Source organism: Lissotriton helveticus, chromosome 5_1 (assembly GCF_964261635.1).
Source record: "Lissotriton helveticus chromosome 5_1, aLisHel1.1, whole genome shotgun sequence".
NCBI lineage: Eukaryota > Metazoa > Chordata > Amphibia > Caudata > Salamandridae > Lissotriton > Lissotriton helveticus.
This window is the reverse complement of record NC_136065.1, coordinates 1,647,369,220-1,647,381,340: the sequence shown is the minus strand read 5'-3', so window position 1 is coordinate 1,647,381,340 and position 12,121 is coordinate 1,647,369,220. Positions and strand designations below refer to the sequence as shown.

General features: G+C 44.1%; 12 non-coding genes across 12 annotated transcripts; 3 read left to right on the top strand and 9 right to left on the bottom strand.

The window, feature by feature from the left end:
- Nucleotides 1-26: 26 nt before the first annotated feature.
- On the bottom strand, nucleotides 27-108 carry TRNAS-GCU (transfer RNA serine (anticodon GCU)). Its single transcript has one exon. It is a non-coding gene; the product is annotated as a tRNA-Ser (tRNA).
- Nucleotides 109-400: 292 nt separating this feature from the next.
- On the top strand, nucleotides 401-495 carry TRNAI-UAU (transfer RNA isoleucine (anticodon UAU)). The gene is made up of 2 exons: nucleotides 401-438; nucleotides 460-495. It is a non-coding gene; the product is annotated as a tRNA-Ile (tRNA).
- A 1,168-nt stretch (nucleotides 496-1,663) lies between these two features.
- On the bottom strand, nucleotides 1,664-1,735 carry TRNAT-UGU (transfer RNA threonine (anticodon UGU)). The gene has a single exon. It is a non-coding gene; the product is annotated as a tRNA-Thr (tRNA).
- A 1,116-nt stretch (nucleotides 1,736-2,851) lies between these two features.
- Nucleotides 2,852-2,933, bottom strand: TRNAS-GCU (transfer RNA serine (anticodon GCU)). Its single transcript has one exon. It is a non-coding gene; the product is annotated as a tRNA-Ser (tRNA).
- A 1,545-nt stretch (nucleotides 2,934-4,478) lies between these two features.
- TRNAT-UGU (transfer RNA threonine (anticodon UGU)) lies at nucleotides 4,479-4,550 on the bottom strand. Its single transcript has one exon. It is a non-coding gene; the product is annotated as a tRNA-Thr (tRNA).
- A 1,116-nt stretch (nucleotides 4,551-5,666) lies between these two features.
- TRNAS-GCU (transfer RNA serine (anticodon GCU)) lies at nucleotides 5,667-5,748 on the bottom strand. Its single transcript has one exon. It is a non-coding gene; the product is annotated as a tRNA-Ser (tRNA).
- A 292-nt stretch (nucleotides 5,749-6,040) lies between these two features.
- On the top strand, nucleotides 6,041-6,135 carry TRNAI-UAU (transfer RNA isoleucine (anticodon UAU)). Its single transcript has 2 exons — nucleotides 6,041-6,078; nucleotides 6,100-6,135. It is a non-coding gene; the product is annotated as a tRNA-Ile (tRNA).
- A 1,166-nt stretch (nucleotides 6,136-7,301) lies between these two features.
- TRNAT-UGU (transfer RNA threonine (anticodon UGU)) lies at nucleotides 7,302-7,373 on the bottom strand. Its single transcript has one exon. It is a non-coding gene; the product is annotated as a tRNA-Thr (tRNA).
- A 1,115-nt stretch (nucleotides 7,374-8,488) lies between these two features.
- TRNAS-GCU (transfer RNA serine (anticodon GCU)) lies at nucleotides 8,489-8,570 on the bottom strand. The gene has a single exon. It is a non-coding gene; the product is annotated as a tRNA-Ser (tRNA).
- Nucleotides 8,571-8,862: 292 nt separating this feature from the next.
- On the top strand, nucleotides 8,863-8,957 carry TRNAI-UAU (transfer RNA isoleucine (anticodon UAU)). The gene is made up of 2 exons: nucleotides 8,863-8,900; nucleotides 8,922-8,957. It is a non-coding gene; the product is annotated as a tRNA-Ile (tRNA).
- Nucleotides 8,958-10,125: 1,168 nt separating this feature from the next.
- TRNAT-UGU (transfer RNA threonine (anticodon UGU)) lies at nucleotides 10,126-10,197 on the bottom strand. Its single transcript has one exon. It is a non-coding gene; the product is annotated as a tRNA-Thr (tRNA).
- Nucleotides 10,198-11,313: 1,116 nt separating this feature from the next.
- TRNAS-GCU (transfer RNA serine (anticodon GCU)) lies at nucleotides 11,314-11,395 on the bottom strand. The gene has a single exon. It is a non-coding gene; the product is annotated as a tRNA-Ser (tRNA).
- Nucleotides 11,396-12,121: the final 726 nt, after the last annotated feature.

The following is a 12,121-nucleotide window of genomic DNA, read 5'->3' as shown; positions in this document are numbered from 1 at the left end:
CTTCAAAAGAGTGTCTGATGGCATTCCGACGAAGGTGGAATTCGAACCCACGCGTGCAGAGCACAATGGATTAGCAGTCCATCGCCTTAACCACTCGGCCACCTCGTCTGCCTTAGGTGACTATGTTTCATTTTTTAGGAAATTCTTACGATGTTCTAATTACAAATAATCATAAGTTTCTCCTAGACTGTGTCAGAACTGGCAAATATATGTGGTGTTCAATAGACAGAGCACATGATATAGCAGAATTATCAAATCTGTTCCATTAGGACTGTAGTTTTTAATAGTCATGATAACATGCTAGCATGTGAGTCGATCTTGCACAGTGAATAAGGGAGCAGTGCCAGTATCTACTTGGTCAGCTCTAGATGGCTCAACTGGGGAGGTATGAGAACAGTGAGCTCCAGTGGCGCAATCGGTTAGCGCGCGGTACTTATACAGCAGTACTTGCATTGAGGCATGCCGAGGTTGTGAGTTCGAGCCTCACCTGGAGCAGCTTACTGGTTTTTCATAAACCATTTCCCTAAAATTAAAGATTAAACTCAGGGGAAAGACGGCCCTTGCTAGAGAGTTTTTACTTCTTTTCAGGATCTGCGTGTCCGACTCTTCCAGGTGCAAATATCACAATCCTATTCGATGCCTCTTATAAACATTCCATGATGTGCCGTCTTGCATAGCATGCAAACACCACATCAGTGCATTTAAAAATACATTTGTAGAATAATAAATATGATGAAAACATTGTTGTCACGGGATAACCATATACTGAGGAGCTGCAAACAGTGCTGTATCAGCTACTTACAATAAAATTTAACTGAAAGACATATCAAAAGAAGAGCGTCATCATATTAATGTTTCTAGTCAACATAAGAGTTGCACCATAGCAGCTTATGGTGCTTTCTGCTCAGATTGTGCCTCCAATCCCACATTGATTTTTTTTATTCTTTGCAGTTTAAAAAACAATTCATGCTCAAAGTTAACTTTTTAAAACCATTCAACCTAATATATTTATTTCTCTAACTTGTGAATGTGGTCCATGTTCTCTTTTCCTCATCCCCATCACGATACTCCTTTTCCCGAAATCAGGTTCACTTCTTTATCCAGCCCACCCATCCAAGGTCACCAAATCTATGAAGCGATTCTGCTTTTTCTCACATTCTCTCTATGTACAAGATACCTTGTATCATTTGAATGGACAGCAGGAGAGTCGGATATTTATGGTTAGTGGGGGTGGGGTTTTGAAGATTAACCTCATTTGACTAAGAGCCGGGGAATCTGGGAGGAAAAGTATTTTAAGGGGGATGAAGTTCACATCTCCTTAGTGAAATTTCTAGATCCTTATTTCATCCTTTCTGTGGATGCAGACTCAGTCGGAACAGAGGTCATAGTCCTCGCTCTGACTTTCAAAGGAACTTCAAATATGCATGGCTTATTTGGCTTTGCCCGGCAGGGCTTGTCCGGCGGGGTGAGAATGGCGTTTGTCAGGCGTTCGTCAGGCGATCGGAAGGGGTGAGGCGATAGTTTATGGTTCAATGGTTTTCATGAAGTCTTCTTGATACGATGAAAGCAGGAAAGGGAAGCTTGTCAATAAGCAAACTTAAGACAAGGTGTGATTCCTAGAAAGAATGACTTGGAAACAACATACAGAAACTCACATATAAAAAGGCCCTGATGAGGCTTGAACTCATGACCCCTGGTTTACAAGACCAGTGCTCTGCCACTGAGCTACAAGGCCAGCCTGCCTGCAGTATGTAAATCGCTTCGTGTATTCTTACTGCGGTATGAAGATATCTATGATTTTGAGACTCTGTATGGAAATGCAGTTGCATTTGAATGTCTACATGCGTGCACAAATTGAAGAGCATGCTTAAGACACTTTTCTTGGAAGTAGGAAAAACTCCATTTTGATTTGAGAACATAAGAGTATTCACATTTATGACCATACTGATAGCTCTAGTTAGTATGTCCACAATCAGTGACAGATAGAGAACTCACTTATTAGAAGTGATCTGTCTCTGTGGGGCAGACATATGTCAACAGTCATACACTTGAGATGGCTGAAACTTTAGGAGTAAGAGCTGCTTTCTTATCAGTCTATCTATCCAAACTGGTTAGAAGTAACCCTGGGCGTCCGAATCTGCTACGCCCACGGAGTAGGCGTAGTGTTGCCTTCTACGCATTTTGCGTAGACAGCGTAGCCGGCAACACTACGCCCACTCCGTGTGCGTAGCCGATTCGGCCGCCACACGCCTCCCTCCCGCCCTCCCCTACATACATTATTTAAGCAACTAACCTTAATAAAACAATTTTTAAAGCACTTACCATGTCCGGGGCTCTTCCGGGGCTCCCTCTTGGAATAGCGTCCCTTCCTGGATACCAATGCGCATGCGCGGCCTCCCGCGCATGCGCATTGGTATCCAGGACGACGCTATTCCAAGAGGGAGCCCCGGACGAGCTCCGGACACGGTAAGTGCTTTAAAATTGTTTTATTAAGGGTAGTTGCTTAAATAATGTATGTAGGGGAGAGCGGGAGGGAGGTGCGTAGTGGGGCTACGCGGAGTGCGGGAGTGGGCGTAGCTTCTCGCCCACTCCGCGTAGCTCCGCGGAGCCCCACTACGCCCACTACGACCAGGGTTAGTTAGAAGGCCAGGAGTGAGGGAAAGGCAATCCTCTGGACACTTCATGAAAGATCTAATTTCAATTAAGCACAAAACACTTCCCTTAATTTGACATAATTGCCAAAATGGAATAGTCAGTTGGGCCCTTCTAGTGGATTATGGCTGTGTCTTGAAAGAGAGTGTAATTGTACTACGAGACATGCCCACCTTCAAAAGAGTGTCTGATGGTGTTCCGACAAAGGTGGGATTCGAACCCACGCGTGCAGAGCACAATGGATTAGCAGTCCATCGCCTTAACCACTCGGCCACCTCATCTGCCTTAGGTGACTATGTTTCATTTTTTAGGAAATTCTTACGATGTGCTAATTACAAATAATCATAAGTTTCTCCTAGACTGTGTCAGAACTGGCAAATATATGTGGTGTTCAATAGACAGAGCACATGATATAGCAGAATTATCAAATCTGTTCCATTAGGACTGTAGTTTTTAATAGTCATGATAACATGCTAGCATGTGAGTCGATCTTGCACAGTGAATAAGGGAGCAGTGCCAGTATCTACTTGGTCAGCTCTAGATGGCTCACCTGGGGAGGTATGAGAACAGTGAGCTCCAGTGGCGCAATAGGTTAGCGCGCGGTACTTATACAGCCGTACTTGCATTGAGATTGTGAGTTCGAGCCTCACCTGGAGCAGCTTACTGGTTTTTCATAAACCATTTCACTAAAAGTAAAGAATAAACTCAGGGGAAAGACGGCCCTTGCTAGAGAGTTTTTACTTCTTTTCAGGATCTGCGTGTCCGACTCTTCCAGGTGCAAATATCACAATCCTATTCGATGCTCCTTATAAACATTCCATGATGTGCCGTCTTGCATAGCATGCAAACACCACATCAGTGCATTTAAAAATACATTTGTAGAATAATAAATATGATGAAAACATTGTTGTCACGGGATAACCATATACTGAGGAGCTGCAAACAGTGCTGTATCAGCTACTTACAATAAAATTTAACTGAAAGACATATCAAAAGAAGAGCGTCATCATATTAATGTTTCTAGTCAGCATAAGAGTTGCACCATAGCAGCTTATGGTGCTTTCTGCTCAGATTGTGCCTCCAATCCCACATTGATTTTTTTTATTCTTTGCAGTTTAAAAAACAATTCATGCTCAAAGTTAACTTTTTAAAACCATTCAACCTAATATATTTATTTCTCTAACTTGTGAATGTGGTCCATGTTCTCTTTTCCTCATCCCCATCACGATACTCCTTTTCCCGAAATCAGGTTCACTTCTTTATCCAGCCCACCCATCCAAGGTCACCAAATCTATGAAGCGATTCTGCTTTTTCTCACATTCTCTCTATGTACAAGATACCTTGTATCATTTGAATGGACAGCAGGAGAGTCGGATATTTATGGTTAGTGGGGGTGGGGTTTTGAAGATTAACCTCATTTGACTAAGAGCCGGGGAATCTGGGAGGAAAAGTATTTTAAGGGGGATGAAGTTCACATCTCCTTAGTGAAATTTCTAGATCCTTATTTCATCCTTTCTGTGGATGCAGACTCAGTCGGAACAGAGGTCATAGTCCTCGCTCTGACTTTCAAAGGAACTTCAAATATGCATGGCTTATTTGGCTTTGCCCGGCAGGGCTTGCCCGGCGGGGTGAGAATGGCGTTTGTCAGGCGTTCGTCAGGCGATCGGAAGGGGTGAGGCGATAGTTTATGGTTCAATGGTTTTCATGAAGTCTTCTTGATACGATGAAAGCAGGAAAGGGAAGCTTGTCAATAAGCAAACTTAAGACAAGGTGTGATTCCTAGAAAGAATGACTTGGAAACAACATACAGAAACTCACATATAAAAAGGCCCTGATGAGGCTTGAACTCATGACCCCTGGTTTACAAGACCAGTGCTCTGCCACTGAGCTACAAGGCCAGCCTGCCTGCAGTATGTAAATCGCTTCGTGTATTCTTACTGCGGTATGAAGATATCTATGATTTTGAGACTCTGTATGGAAATGCAGTTGCATTTGAATGTCTACATGCGTGCACAAATTGAAGAGCATGCTTAAGACACTTTTCTTGGAAGTAGGAAAAACTCCATTTTGATTTGAGAACATAAGAGTATTCACATTTATGACCATACTGATAGCTCTAGTTAGTATGTCCACAATCAGTGACAGATAGAGAACTCACTTATTAGAAGTGATCTGTCTCTGTGGGGCAGACATATGTCAACAGTCAAACACTTGAGATGGCTGAAACTTTAGGAGTAAGAGCTGCTTTCTTATCAGTCTATCTATCCAAACTGGTTAGAAGTAACCCTGGGCGTCCGAATCGGCTACGCCCACGGAGTAGGCATAGTGTTGCCTTCTACGCATTTTGCGTAGACAGCGTAGCCGGCAACACTACGCCCACTCCGTGTGCGTAGCCGATTCGGCCGCCACCCGCCTCCCTCCCGCCCTCCCCTACATACATTATTTAAGCAACTAACCTTAATAAAACAATTTTTAAAGCACTTACCATGTCCGGGGCTCTTCCGGGGCTCCCTCTTGGAATAGCGTCCCTTCCTGGATACCAATGCGCATGCGCGGCCTCCCGCGCATGCGCATTGGTATCCAGGACGACGCTATTCCAAGAGGGAGCCCCGGACGAGCTCCGGACACGGTAAGTGCTTTAAAATTGTTTTATTAAGGGTAGTTGCTTAAATAATGTATGTAGGGGAGAGCGGGAGGGAGGTGCGTAGTGGGGCTACGCGGAGTGCGGGAGTGGGCGTAGCTTCTCGCCCACTCCGCGTAGCTCCGCGGAGCCCCACTATGCCCACTACGACCAGGGTTAGTTAGAAGGCCAGGAGTGAGGGAAAGGCAATCCTCTGGACACTTCATGAAAGATCTAATTTCAATTAAGCACAAAACACTTCCCTTAATTTGACATAATTGCCAAAATGGAATAGTCAGTTGGGCCCTTCTAGTGGATTATGGCTGTGTCTTGAAAGAGAGTGTAATTGTACTACGAGACATGCCCACCTTCAAAAGAGTGTCTGATGGTGTTCCGACGAAGGTGGGATTCGAACCCACGCGTGCAGAGCACAATGGATTAGCAGTCCATCGCCTTAACCACTCGGCCACCTCGTCTGCCTTAGGTGACTATGTTTCATTTTTTAGGAAATTCTTACGATGTGCTAATTACAAATAATCATAAGTTTCTCCTAGACTGTGTCAGAACTGGCAAATATATGTGGTGTTCAATAGACAGAGCACATGATATAGCAGAATTATCAAATCTGTTCCATTAGGACTGTAGTTTTTAATAGTCATGATAACATGCAAGCATGTGAGTCGATCTTGCACAGTGAATAAGGGAGCAGTGCCAGTATCTACTTGGTCAGCTCTAGATGGCTCAACTGGGGAGGTATGAGAACAGTGAGCTCCAGTGGCGCAATCGGTTAGCGCGCGGTGCTTATACAGCAGTACTTGCATTGAGGCATGCCGAGGTTGTGAGTTCGAGCCTCACCTGGAGCAGCTTACTGGTTTTTCATAAACCATTTCACTAAAAGTAAAGAATAAACTCAGGGGAAAGACGGCCCTTGCTAGAGAGTTTTTACTTCTTTTCAGGATCTGCGTGTCCGACTCTTCCAGGTGCAAATATCACAATCCTATTCGATGCTCCTTATAAACATTCCATGATGTGCCGTCTTGCATAGCAGGCAAACACCACATCAGTGCATTTAAAAATACATTTGTAGAATAATAAATATGATGAAAACATTGTTGTCACGGGATAACCATATACTGAGGAGCTGCAAACAGTGCTGTATCAGCTACTTACAATAAAATTTAACTGAAAGACATATCAAAAGAAGAGCGTCATCATATTAATGTTTCTAGTCAGCATAAGAGTTGCACCATAGCAGCTTATGGTGCTTTCTGCTCAGATTGTGCCTCCAATCCCACATTGATTTTTTTTATTCTTTGCAGTTTAAAAAAACAATTCATGCTCAAAGTTAACTTTTTAAAACCATTCAACCTAATATATTTATTTCTCTAACTTGTGAATGTGGTCCATGTTCTCTTTTCCTCATCCCCATCACGATACTCCTTTTCCCGAAATCAGGTTCACTTCTTTATCCAGCCCACCCATCCAAGGTCACCAAATCTATGAAGCGATTCTGCTTTTTCTCACATTCTCTCTATGTACAAGATACCTTGTATCATTTGAATGGACAGCAGGAGAGTCGGATATTTATGGTTAGTGGGGGTGGGGTTTTGAAGATTAACCTCATTTGACTAAGAGCCGGGGCATCTGGGAGGAAAAGTATTTTGAGGGGGATGAAGTTCACATCTCCTTGGTGAAATTTCTAGATCCTTATTTCATCCTTTCTGTGGATGCAGACTCAGTCGGAACAGAGGTCATAGTCCTCGCTCTGACTTTCAAAGGAACTTCAAATATGCATGGCTTATTTGGCTTTGCCCGGCGGGGTGAGAATGGCGTTTGTCAGGCGTTCGTCAGGCGATCGTCAGGCGATCGGAAGGGGTGAGGCGATAGTTTATGGTTCAATGGTTTTCATGAAGTCTTCTTGATACGATGAAAGCAGGAAAGGGAAGCTTGTCAATAAGCAAACTTAAGACAAGGTGTGACTCCTAGAAAGAATGACTTGGAAACAACATACAGAAACTCACATATAAAAAGGCCCTGATGAGGCTTGAACTCATGACCCCTGGTTTACAAGACCAGTGCTCTGCCACTGAGCTACAAGGCCAGCCTGCCTGCAGTATGTAAATCGCTTCATGTATTCTTACTGCGGTATGAAGATATCTATGATTTTGAGACTCTGTATGGAAATGCAGTTGCATTTGAATGTCTACATGCGTGCACAAATTGAAGAGCATGCTTAAGACACTTTTCTTGGAAGTAGGAAAAACTCCATTTTGATTTGAGAACATAAGAATATTCACATTTATGACCATACTGATAGCTCTAGTTAGTATGTCCACAATCAGTGACAGATAGAGAACTCACTTATTAGAAGTGATCTGTCTCTGTGGGGCAGACATATGTCAACAGTCATACACTTGAGATGGCTGAAACTTTAGGAGTAAGAGCTGCTTTCTTATCAGTCTATCTATCCAAACTGGTTAGAAGTAACCCTGGGCGTCCGAATCGGCTACGCCCACGAGTAGGCGTAGTGTTGCCTTCTACGCATTTTGCGTAGACAGCGTAGCCGGCAACACTACGCCCACTCCGTGTGCGTAGCCGATTCGGCCGCCACCCGCCTCCCTCCCGCCCTCCCCTACATACATTATTTAAGCAACTAACCTTAATAAAACAATTTTTAAAGCACTTACCATGTCCGGGGCTCTTCCGGGGCTCCCTCTTGGAATAGCGTCCCTTCCTGGATACCAATGCGCATGCGCGGCCTCCTGCGCATGCGCATTGGTATCCAGGACGACACTATTCCAAGAGGGAGCCCCGGACGAGCTCCGGACACGGTAAGTGCTTTAAAATTGTTTTATTAAGGGTAGTTGCTTAAATAATGTATGTAGGGGAGAGCGGGAGGGAGGTGCGTAGTGGGGCTACGCGGAGTGCGGGAGTGGGCGTAGCTTCTCGCCCACTCCGCGTAGCTCCGCGGAGCCCCACTACGCCCACTACGACCAGGGTTAGTTAGAAGGCCAGGAGTGAGGGAAAGGTAATCCTCTGGACACTTCATGAAAGATCTAATTTCAATTAAGCACAAAACACTTCCCTTAATTTGACATAATTGCCAAAATGGAATAGTCAGTTGGGCCCTTCTAGTGGATTATGGCTGTGTCTTGAAAGAGAGTGTAATTGTACTACGAGACATGCCCACCTTCAAAAGAGTGTCTGATGGCGTTCCGACGAAGGTGGGATTCGAACCCACGCGTGCAGAGCACAATGGATTAGCAGTCCATCGCCTTAACCACTCGGCCACCTCGTCTGCCTTAGGTGACTATGTTTCATTTTTTATGAAATTCTTACGATGTGCTAATTACAAATAATCATAAGTTTCTCCTAGACTGTGTCAGAACTGGCAAATATATGTGGTGTTCAATAGACAGAGCACATGATATAGCAGAATTATCAAATCTGTTCCATTAGGACTGTAGTTTTTAATAGTCATGATAACATGCTAGCATGTGAGTCGATCTTGCACAGTGAATAAGGGAGCAGTGCCAGTATCTACTTGGTCAGCTCTAGATGGCTCAACTGGGGAGGTATGAGAACAGTGAGCTCCAGTGGCGCAATCGGTTAGCGCGCAGTACTTATACAGCAGTACTTGCATTGAGGCATGCCGAGGTTGTGAGTTCGAGCCTCACCTGGAGCAGCTTACTGGTTTTTCATAAACCATTTCACTAAAAGTAAAGAATAAACTCAGGGGAAAGACGGCCCTTGCTAGAGAGTTTTTACTTCTTTTCAGGATCTGCGTGTCCGACTCTTCCAGGTGCAAATATCACAATCCTATTCGATGCTCCTTATAAACATTCCATGATGTGCCGTCTTGCATAGCATGCAAACACCACATCAGTGCATTTAAAAATACATTTGTAGAATAATAAATATGATGAAAACATTGTTGTCACGGGATAACCATATACTGAGGAGCTGCAAACAGTGCTGTATCAGCTACTTACAATAAAATTTAACTGAAAGACATATCAAAAGAAGAGCGTCATCATATTAATGTTTCTAGTCAACATAAGAGTTGCACCATAGCAGCTTATGGTGCTTTCTGCTCAGATTGTGCCTCCAATCCCACATTGATTTTTTTTATTCTTTGCAGTTTAAAAAACAATTCATGCTCAAAGTTAACTTTTTAAAACCATTCAACCTAATATATTTATTTCTCTAACTTGTGAATGTGGTCCATGTTCTCTTTTCCTCATCCCCATCACGATACTCCTTTTCCCGAAATCAGGTTCACTTCTTTATCCAGCCCACCCATACAAGGTCACCAAATCTATGAAGCGATTCTGCTTTTTCTCACATTCTCTCTATGTACAAGATACCTTGTATCATTTGAATGGACAGCAGGAGAGTCGGATATTTATGGTTAGTGGGGGTGGGGTTTTGAAGATTAACCTCATTTGACTAAGAGCCGGGGCATCTGGGAGGAAAAGTATTTTAAGGGGGATGAAGTTCACATCTCCTTGGTGAAATTTCTAGATCCTTATTTCATCCTTTCTGTGGATGCAGACTCAGTCGGAACAGAGGTCATAGTCCTCGCTCTGACTTTCAAAGGAACTTCAAATATGCATGGCTTATTTGGCTTTGCCCGGCAGGGCTTGCCCGGCGGGGTGAGAATGGCGTTTGTCAGGCATTCGTCAGGCGATCGGAAGGGGTGAGGCGATAGTTTATGGTTCAATGGTTTTCATGAAGTCTTCTTGATACGATGAAAGCAGGAAAGGGAAGCTTGTCAATAAGCAAACTTAAGACAAGGTGTGAGTCCTAGAAAGAATGACTTGGAAACAACATACAGAAACTCACATATAAAAAGGCCCTGATGAGGCTTGAACTCATGACCCCTGGTTTACAAGACCAGTGCTCTGCCACTGAGCTACAAGGCCAGCCTGCTTGCAGTATGTAAATCGCTTCGTGTATTCTTACTGCGGTATGAAGAAATCTATGATTTTGAGACTCTGTATGGAAATGCAGTTGCATTTGAATGTCTACATGCGTGCACAAATTGAAGAGCATGCTTAAGACACTTTTCTTGGAAGTAGGAAAAACTCCATTTTGATTTGAGAACATAAGAGTATTCACATTTATGACCATACTGATAGCTCTAGTTAGTATGTCCACAATCAGTGACAGATAGAGAACTCACTTATTAGAAGTGATCTGTCTCTGTGGGGCAGACATATGTCAACAGTCATACACTTGAGATGGCTGAAACTTTAGGAGTAAGAGCTGCTTTCTTATCAGTCTATCTATCCAAACTGGTTAGAAGTAACCCTGGGCGTCCGAATCGGCTACGCCCACGGAGTAGGCGTAGTGTTGCCTTCTACGCATTTTGCGTAGACAGCGTAGCCGGCAACACTACGCCCACTCCGTGTGCGTAGCCGATTCGGCCGCCACCCGCCTCCCTCCCGCCCTCCCCTACATACATTATTTAAGCAACTAACCTTAATAAAACAATTTTTAAAGCACTCACCATGTCCGGGGCTCTTCCGGGGCTCCCTCTTGGAATAGCGTCCCTTCCTGGATACCAATGCGCATGCGCGGCCTCCCGCGCATGCGCATTGGTATCCAGGACGACGCTATTCCAAGAGGGAGCCCCGGACGAGCTCCGGACACGGTAAGTGCTTTAAAATTGTTTTATTAAGGGTAGTTGCTTAAATAATGTATGTAGGGGAGAGCGGGAGGGAGGTGCGTAGTGGGGCTACGCGGAGTGCGGGAGTGGGCGTAGCTTCTCGCCCACTCCGCGTAGCTCCGCGGAGCCCCACTACGCCCACTACGACCAGGGTTAGTTAGAAGGCCAGGAGTGAGGGAAAGGCAATCCTCTGGACACTTCATGAAAGATCTAATTTCAATTAAGCACAAAACACTTCCCTTAATTTGACATAATTGCCAAAATGGAATAGTCAGTTGGGCCCTTCTAGTGGATTATGGCTGTGTCTTGAAAGAGAGTGTAATTGTACTACGAGACATGCCCACCTTCAAAAGAGTGTCTGATGGTGTTCCGACGAAGGTGGGATTCGAACCCACGCGTGCAGAGCACAATGGATTAGCAGTCCATTGCCTTAACCACTCGGCCACCTCATCTGCCTTAGGTGACTATGTTTCATTTTTTAGGAAATTCTTACGATGTGCTAATTACAAATAATCATAAGTTTCTCCTAGACTGTGTCAGAACTGGCAAATATATGTGGTGTTCAATAGACAGAGCACACGATATAGCAGAATTATCAAATCTGTTCCATTAGGACTGTAGTTTTTAATAGTCATGATAACATGCTAGCATGTGAGTCGATCTTGCACAGTGAATAAGGGAGCAGTGCCAGTATCTACTTGGTCAGCTCTAGATGGCTCAACTGGGGAGGTATGAGAACAGTGAGCTCCAGTGGCGCAATAGGTTAGCGCGCGGTACTTATACAGCCGTACTTGCATTGAGGTTGTGAGTTCGAGCCTCACCTGGAGCAGCTTACTGGTTTTTCATAAACCATTTCACTAAAAGTAAAGAATAAACTCAGGGGAAAGACGGCCCTTGCTAGAGAGTTTTTACTTCTTTTCAGGATCTGCGTGTCCGACTCTTCCAGGTGCAAATATCACAATCCTATTCGATGCTCCTTATAAACATTCCATGATGTGCCGTCTTGCATAGCATGCAAACACCACATCAGTGCATTTAAAAATACATTTGTAGAATAATAAATATGATGAAAACATTGTTGTCACGGGATAACCATATACTGAGGAGCTGCAAACAGTGCTGTATCAGCTACTTACAATAAAATTTAACTGAAAGACATATCAAAAGAAGAGCGTCAT